The sequence below is a fragment of the Lemur catta genome, chromosome 1 (assembly GCF_020740605.2).
Source record: "Lemur catta isolate mLemCat1 chromosome 1, mLemCat1.pri, whole genome shotgun sequence".
Lineage (NCBI taxonomy): Eukaryota > Metazoa > Chordata > Mammalia > Primates > Lemuridae > Lemur > Lemur catta.
The window spans coordinates 85,914,695-85,923,367 of record NC_059128.1 but is presented as its reverse complement, the minus strand read 5'-3'; the positions used below and the strand labels follow the sequence as shown (position 1 = coordinate 85,923,367).

The following is an 8,673-nucleotide window of genomic DNA, read 5'->3' as shown; positions in this document are numbered from 1 at the left end:
TTCAGTAAAGTATTGCAGAATGTCATGCCACAGTCCACTTGACTCAAAGAGGGTCAGGACATGCAGCTTGTAACAAAATACCAGAGGGAGAGAGAGAGAGTGTGTATGTATATGTATATAAAACCACATGTAATGCATAAAACATAGAATGGTGCATTTAGATGATTTTAAATGATCTCACTGTGGAATTCAGCATAACTAGAACAAACATCCGAGGTCTTCTTAAGAGGAATAATCTTATTGCTATGCAATGGCTTTGGCTTCAGGTAGGAATGTGTCCCAGTATTTTATCAGCTGTTGTTTGTACTGATGATTTTAAGTATTTGATGATAACAGTTTTAAAATCCTTCATTTGTTCTTTCTCAAATCTTCCCACGTCTTTTCGAACTGTTTTAAAGATCTGCTCAAGGCTGGGCGCGGTGGCTCACGCCTGTAATCCTAGCACTCTGGGAGGCCGAGGCGGTAGGATGGCTCGAGGTCAGGAGTTCGAGACCAGCCTGAGCAAGAGTGAGACCCCGTCTCTACTAAAAATAGAAAGAAATTATCTGGCCAACTAAAATATATATAGAAAAAATTAGCCGGGTATGGTGGCACATGCCTGTAGTCCCAGCTACTCGGGAGGCTGAGGCAGTAGGATTACTTAAGCCCAGGAGTTTGAGGTTGCTGTGAGCTAGGCTAACGCCACGGCACTCACTCTAGCCAGGGCAACAAAGTGACACTCTGTCTCAAAAAAAATAAATAAATAAAGATCTGCTCAAAATCTCTTTCTCCTTGTTGCACTTTGGCCTCCCATTTCACTGCAGCAATAAAATGAATATAGTCACTAAGTAGTTCTGAAAACATATAAAAGTCAGCAAAAGCTTGTTCTTGTTGTAACTGGTCTATACTCTCCTCAACTTCTGCAAGCTGAGACAAAGTTCTAGATAAAGCAGTATGATCCTCAGAATTACCTAACGTGGCAGCACTTTTAGCAAAGGCAGCTGTGTTCTTTCTGAAAGTTCTTTTCTATGACAGAAGAAAGGCTTCAGCACCAGCATGAAGTTTCCTAAGTTGCTGATACAGATTCTCAAATTGCTGCTGCTTTTCTTCAAACCATGCATCCAATTCATTCATCTTGATTGTCATTTTGTTGACAGCATCGACAGCCTCCTTCACCACCCTCAGTATTCCTGCTCGACTCAGAGGCTGTGTATTAACTGCTCTAGGCAGCTCTGAACTATTGTAAATCAGGATCCTGTAGGAAAATTGGATGCTATACTGTTCTTTGAAGATACCTTTCAAGAGCTGCTCTCCGTTTTTCTACAAACTTGATGGATGATGAATCTTCACCCACTTTGACCTTGGTCATGCCTACTATACTCTTCTCTGGAGCTGGTGGCACAGTATAACTGACATGTATATACTTGCTTGCTAATTTTCTGTGCAAACCAAGAAAGTCACTGAATCTTCTTTTCACCAAAAATTCACTCTTACTGAACATGGAAAGAGAAGTCTTTGTTGTTACACTATATCCCATGTAACCATTCATGCCGTCACCAACTTTCTCTGGATTGGATACACCAATTTCTATATCAAAAATATCTCCGTTTGCTGCTTCTTCAAAGATCACAGGAGCAGACATACTCTTCGAGGAGCAATGAGTACAGTAGGGATGACTGGCATGATTGCAGGAGAAGGTTCTGAGGAAAGCATAGGTTCCCTTTCTGGGCTGTCCAAAGAAGCTTTTTCTGTAGCTTCTATAAAAAGATCTTCTCTGTCATCATGTAGTACAATTTCTGCCAGTTTTGGGCCACTGTAGTTTGCACTAATATCTTCTGCAGGAAGACTAGCTGGTTCTGGAGATGATGGACTTGAATCTAGGATGGAGACAGTGCTGGTAAACAAGTCCTCTTTGTCCTCCAGCTCCTCATAGTCGGTGGGCTTTCTGTCCCCCAGCGGAGGAGGCTCCCTCTCAGCTGCCATCTTCTCTCATCTTGACTATTGAGGCTAGACTCACTTTAGATTTACAAAATTGAGAACCCAGTACAGAGTTCCCATATACCTTTTCCCCTCCACACACACTTCAGTGAGACAGTGTTTCACACATTTATAGTACATTTATAGTTGCTTGTGTATAAGTAGAAAGTTGTGATCCCATTTCATATCCATCAAAAGGGTCATGGCTAATGCTCCTATAAGTAAGACAGGTTAACAACCGAAAAGCGTAACAAATTTATTTATTCAAAGTTTTACATGACATGAGAGCCTTCAGAAATGAAGACTCCAAAACTCAGGGAAAACTGTGTATTTCTATGCTTAGGTTTGATGAAGAATGGGCAGCTATGTAGAAACGTGATTGGACAAAAGGGTATGATCTAATGGTAATAGATTGAGTGCAGGAGAACCCAGCAAGTTCTGTCTGTTCAGACTCTTCTTGGCCTATATGTGTAGCAGTCCCTCTTCCTGGGTATGGGGCAGGACCCTTCTGGAATGAGGGTCTTCAAAGGAGAAGGGAGAAAAGAAAGAGTGGGGAATTTTCTAGGTTTTATGACTTGCTTTGGAGAAGATGGGTTCTAGTTTCTATGCCCTGATGTAAGGAAGAGGAATTCTGGTTTCTATGACTTACTTCAGGGAAGAAAAAGGGATGATAGACAGGGTATGGGAGAAGGTCAGAAAGACCTTGGTTCTCGGGCCTTTCCAATTTCCTTCAGTTCAAAGTATGCAGAATGCCAAGGTTCCATATTTTGGGGTATCATGTTCTGAGCCCCAACACTTGTCACAGTCTACACTGCTTCCTGAAAACCCCTGACTTTCTTAGTTTTTTAATAAAAAATTATTTGCCTATATTAAGGTTTACTATTTTTGCTATAAAGTTTTATGGGTTTTGACAAATGCATAATCTCATGACTCTACTATTACAGTATCATAATATTTTAATAGTTTCACTGTTCTGAAAAACGTAATTTCACCTAGGCATCCCTCTCTGCCTCCCCGTGAACTTCTGGCAACCACTGATCAATTTTTTTCACTATAGTTTTGTCTTTTCCAAAAGTCAGGTGGCAGTAGCAGCAGTAGCAGCAATATTAGTAAAGGCAAACAGAGTTGGAGCTAGAGAGGGAGTCTTTCTTTAGGTAGTCAGGAACTAAAACCTCCAAAGGGGTAAGTCTAAGTCAAAACCAATCAAACGGTGCCAAGACTTGAGGTGAAAATCCTATTCAGTCAATATACCCAAAGGGCAGAATTGAAGCTAAAACAGTAAGCTTAGTCAAGATCAGGGGCCAGTTGGAATGGAATGGAATGGGATGGAAGCAAGTCAAGAGTAAAGAAAAAATGGATCCTAGGAAATTACTGAGAAAATTGCCAAATGGAGAGTCAGTCAGCCGGGATCATAACTCTGACACTAGCTGACCATATGACCCTGACAAGTCCCTTCATCTTTCTGCACCTGAGTTTCTCATACGAAAAATAACAGGATCATATAGCTAATTTGGTCAGTCCATTCCAGTTGTAAGCACTCTGTGACTTTCTTTTATTAACCATTGCACAACAATGATGGTCTCAACTGGCCTCGTGGACACTCTACTCAGGCATGCACAGGGCGCCAATCATTTCCCTCAGACTCCAGCAACAAAGCAACTTGGTAAAACTGAAAAGAGTTAAAAAAAAAAAAAAATGGGAGAAACCTACTCTTAGGCTTTCTCTAGGAATTTTTGCCCAGAATTATGAGTGAATATAAATGTCAGTGCCCTGAAATAGTTTATAAACTTATTCCAAATATTAAAACGCTTTGAGGAAATCTGAGACTTTCTAAGTCAAAACAAAACCTATTTTGAAATTAAAAAAACTTACTGTTCAGGTTTATGTATTTCTTAAAAGTAAAATGGAGCCTGAGAATTTTTCCCCTGAGAGTTCTGCAATAGCCAAAAACAAAATAACTTCTTGGACAAATAACAGTTCTGTATTATATGATGACTAAAAGAAAAAATTCTTTTCATAAAAATCTAATCTTGGGGAAGCACATACTCTGTCTACATTAAACAGCAATAATGGAACCAACATCTATCATTTCTGTCACTTATATATTTAATTGCTTTACCAGTAGCTCTATGAAAAGACATGTGATAGACCTGAATTCTCATTTGGCTTTCTCTTTTTGGGTTAAAGAAATTAAAGCAACTCGTGAATCTAATGCAAAAAGACAGTTATCTTTAAGAGTTATTTTTTTTCTTGTGACTCCACCCAAAAACCTGAGAAATGAGTTCTACTTGTCAGACCTTTAAAGGGTTATGGCTGACACCAAGAGGAACTATTTCAAAGCAAACAACATTATTTGATGTCAGATGTGAAAATAAACAAATTCTCCATTTTTGAGGCTCCTAATTACAGCTGAGTAGTTGGGAACCTCAATTCAGATCTACCACTAGCTATACTGCCCTTTTCTGATGCTAATATTAAAGGCTCATGGTATGAAAATAAATTTGTGTCATTTTAAATACAAAGAAAACCCAAAACACCAATCAATTGCTGGTTCTCTATTAAATCTTTTCCTACACAGTTAGTTTTCTCAGTTGTCATAGCTATATAGTTCTTCTCGAATTCTCTAGGTATTAAAAAAAAAAGTATGACCGGTGTTTTCTACTAATAAAAATAATAATATCATCCTCAGTGGAGAATAGCATTTTTCCAAAGGTTGCCCAACTATTTAATGCTTATTAACCTCTGTAGAGATTATGCCAATCCATCAATCAGGACCTTAGGAGTGTTACGACACCAAACTGTGTCCTGGACATACTGATTAGACAAAGTTTTGGGAAGAGAGTGGGCCACTTCACCAAATTCATTTTTAATAAACATAAATTATGTTTCATTTATCTCTATTATCATATCAAATGACAGTAGAAAAATACTGTAATATCTTTTCTTAAAGGACCATATAAGTCATGAGGGCTTACCAAAGTAAATAATTCTGATTCTCTGTCATGACTCAGACATATTATAAGGTTAAGTGTACACATATACACTAACTCTAATAGAAATAATGACTGGGTTACATGAAGTGTCATGTGTAATGATTATAATATAATAAACTTAGGTATATACAAATATACTTAGGTATATACAAATAAGCAAAAGTAGTATGGAAAAAACTAATTTCCAGACTTGAAAATCCCAAAGATAATACACATTTTTATATACAACTGTACAACAAAAATCAAACAACTATGAGATAACGGAAAGTTTTGAAATAGTTCACAAATCAAAAACATATTCAATTATGTTAAATATATTAATATTCTTATTATATTAGTACTAGCTGACATTTACTGACCGTACAACAAGAATTGGACACCATGTTTAATACCTGAAAATGCATTATCCTAATTAATCTTCATACAGCTCTCAGAACTAAATCTTATTTGTGCCCATTTCACAGAGGATAGTTTCCCACAATCATGAAGGTTCTGGACATCCTCAAACCCAAGGATCTTATGCCCACCTGCTTTGGCCCTTCTTTCTGGCCTTTCTTTTCTTTTATAACTGACCTGTGCTGACTTTTCTATCAAGACTAGAAACAGTTGCTGATCAGAAAGCAGGAAGACAATGAATGTAAAATGATTGCAAGGGTCAAAGACATGATGCATGGTCCTCCTCAATAATATTTGTATTTTAACAAGATCCTTTATGGTTTTATGCAACTCATGTAGAAATATTCTATTTCTTGGAACACTGAGAGATTTTTTGAGAACATGAGCCCTCTAAATCCCCCCACATAAATAAAGGTGTTGATCAGGATTCTAATTGCAAGTGACAAAATCCAGCTTTCAAACCTCACCATTTCCATGACAAGGGAGAACTGCCTAAAGAACTTTCTGATCAAGTGCTTAAAAGCTCTGACTGCTAGCTAAAGTCAGATGCCCTCCACTGGACAATCACACTGTGACCAGGGAGAGGATCTAGAAGTTGACAGGCCTATTCATTCTATGAAGGATGAGCTTTACGTATTTCTCATTCATGTTAATCTGGCTTAAAGTAGTAGAAAGTGAGGTATGACTAAGCAGAACTTCTTTAAAATTTACATGAATTTGACTTCAAATGTCTTCAAATCAGAAGTTATGAACTCAATGCAGGGCAAAACATTTAACTTTAAAATATTTTTAAAATGACCACTTTGACAATATGGGGTAGGGCGGTCCACAGACTTGGACACAATTTTCAGCTCTAACATTCCCTAACCATGGAAACATGGTAAGCAGCAATCTCTCCAAATGGCATGGCTACTCTGAGGCTCTGAATGAAACCTTAGACACTTCAGAAGTTCCATGTCTTCCCTTTCACAGAGCCAAAGAAACAAAATCAATTAGATATAAATTTTCACATACACACGCACACAATCTCCAATTTCTCCAAGAAGCTTAGAGGAATGTATGCAGTCCTTCAATGATGGTCTTATTTCCTTGCTGTGAACCAGACCCTGCTGAAAACCTGACTCAAGCTGTGATGCATTTGACAAGGCCAACATTGCTTGGGGCGATACAGAAAAAGGATTGCTTCTTTTCTATTCTACCTCCAATTCAGCCCCAAGTTCCTTTTCTCTCTTGCTATTTTTCTTTATTGCTTTCCAATTTCAGACTCCCACTCACAGGCTTCATTTATTCATGAACATTAAAACCAAGCCATTGTTATCCTAAAACCCAGTTGGGTATTCTGTAAGGGGAGTAAGAGGCAATGACGTTGGAGGGGGAAGTAAGCAATCACTTGCATCTTATGTTGTCTACTATCTGCTATTAAATCTTGAGCAGAACAACTCTCTCAAACTCTTCATTTGTGATGATTTCAGGGAAAAAAAAATGACAACAAAGCAGCTTGCTTTTATAGAGAGGAAAAAGAGGTCACGGTTAATTCCTGATAGAAATCCTCTCATTTCAAGAGCAGTCTGGGTTATCCTGATAATAGATCAGGACTTGATCCCAAGAGAGCTCCCAGCTGACCTCACAGGAAGCTTCTTGAAGCTGAAGCCTGTTCGTGCTGTCACCAAAATGCTGACCTGCGGTTGTATTCTAAAGCACTGCACACAATCCACTCTGAAAACCAAACATGCCGTTCACACATTATTGAGCTATTTCTTCAGCTCTTCAGAAAACAATTGCTGCAATGCAAATTAACTTCTTTGAAATTGAATTGGTCATTATAGTTTATTCAGTGACTATTGATTTGCTATCTAGTTTCTTCAATCTTTATAATACAGTTGTTTCAGCCAGTTTTCTAGCTCTCAGATCTGTCAACAGAAAAGAAGCCAAACTCTGTAAAATAATTTAAAGAGGTTTATTCTGAGCCAAGTTTGAGGACCACGGCCCGGAGGTCCACCCAAGAAGCTCTGAGCAAGTGGACTCGGTGTGATTGGGTTACAGTTTGGTTTTACACATTTCAGGAAGACAGGAATTACTCATAAAGTCATAAATCGATTCATGGGAGACATACATTGGTTTAACCCAAAAAGGTGGGACATTTCACAATGGGACCTTACACGTTATAGGTGGGTTTAAAGACTCTTTGATTTGTATTTGGTTAAAGAAATGAAGCTTTATCTAAAGGCTTGGAATGTTTTGCATTAAGGTAAGGAAGTCTGTTGATCAGAGACAAGCCACCAAGCCACTGGATATATGCCCAGACCCAAGTGATCTGTTAAGTAACTGATGACCTACAGCTATGATTTAAGCTTTGTCTTGTATAGCCTTAGGCCTGTTAATGAGTTACAGAGGATATCTCAAAGAAAGGAAGGGAGGACATGATAAGGTGTGCTTGACCTTCCTTCTCATGGCCAGCAACTCAACTTTAGGGGGTTTCTAGGGTTTCCTTAGACAAGAGGGGTTCTATTCAGTCAGTTGGCGGGGAGCTTAAAACTTTATTTTAGTTCGCAGATCTGAGTAAAATTACCATTTATCAAGAACTCTCATCTGCCATTTGAAAACTATAGCAGGGAGAGCGCTGGAAAACACATCTTAGAGGGTCTATATTTCATTCCAGCCTCATCTCTTTCTAGCAATTTAACAGTGCAGGATCACCCTTACATATCTGTGAAATGGGCACAGGGCTTGCCTTGCTTACCTTGCAGAGTTTGTAGAGTAACTACTTGGTTTAAACAAAAATGCCAGTCATCCTTGATAAACTGTGTTACCTGAAAACAAAGAAGAAAAATTAAACACATACACATGTATTTGCAATATGACAAATTTACTTAATTTTTTTTCATTATACTCTATATTTTACATTACATTACATGGCTTGTATCTAATTCTTTTATATTTTAAAAAAAGAGTCAGCATTCACTTAAAAAAGGTACAAGCACAAATTTCATTTCTTACAGATAGAGTCTATATATAACCATTGACATAAATATTAATTCTATACATGCATTTGATATAAGAATTGACAAAGAATGTTAAACTCATTTTAAAATCTTGGAGGATTACTTTATTTGCTAAAACAAAATTCACTTTTTAAATATGCTATTTTTATGAGGGAATCACAATGTACCAGGTATGTCTTCTTTATAAAGAGAATTTGAAAAAAAAAAGAAGAAAAAATAAAGAGAATTTGGAGGTGACTCTCTTTTCGAGGAAGCCTACCCAGGTTTGATTTCATTGCTCAAAAGAAAAAAATGTTTAAAAGTCAATTACAGTCAAGGAGCGCATA

The 8,673-nt window shown here is 37.7% G+C and overlaps 1 pseudogene; it reads right to left on the bottom strand.

The window, feature by feature from the left end:
• Nucleotides 1–243: 243 nt before the first annotated feature.
• On the bottom strand, nt 244–1,962 carry LOC123640941 (annotated as a pseudogene).
• Nucleotides 1,963–8,673: the final 6,711 nt, after the last annotated feature.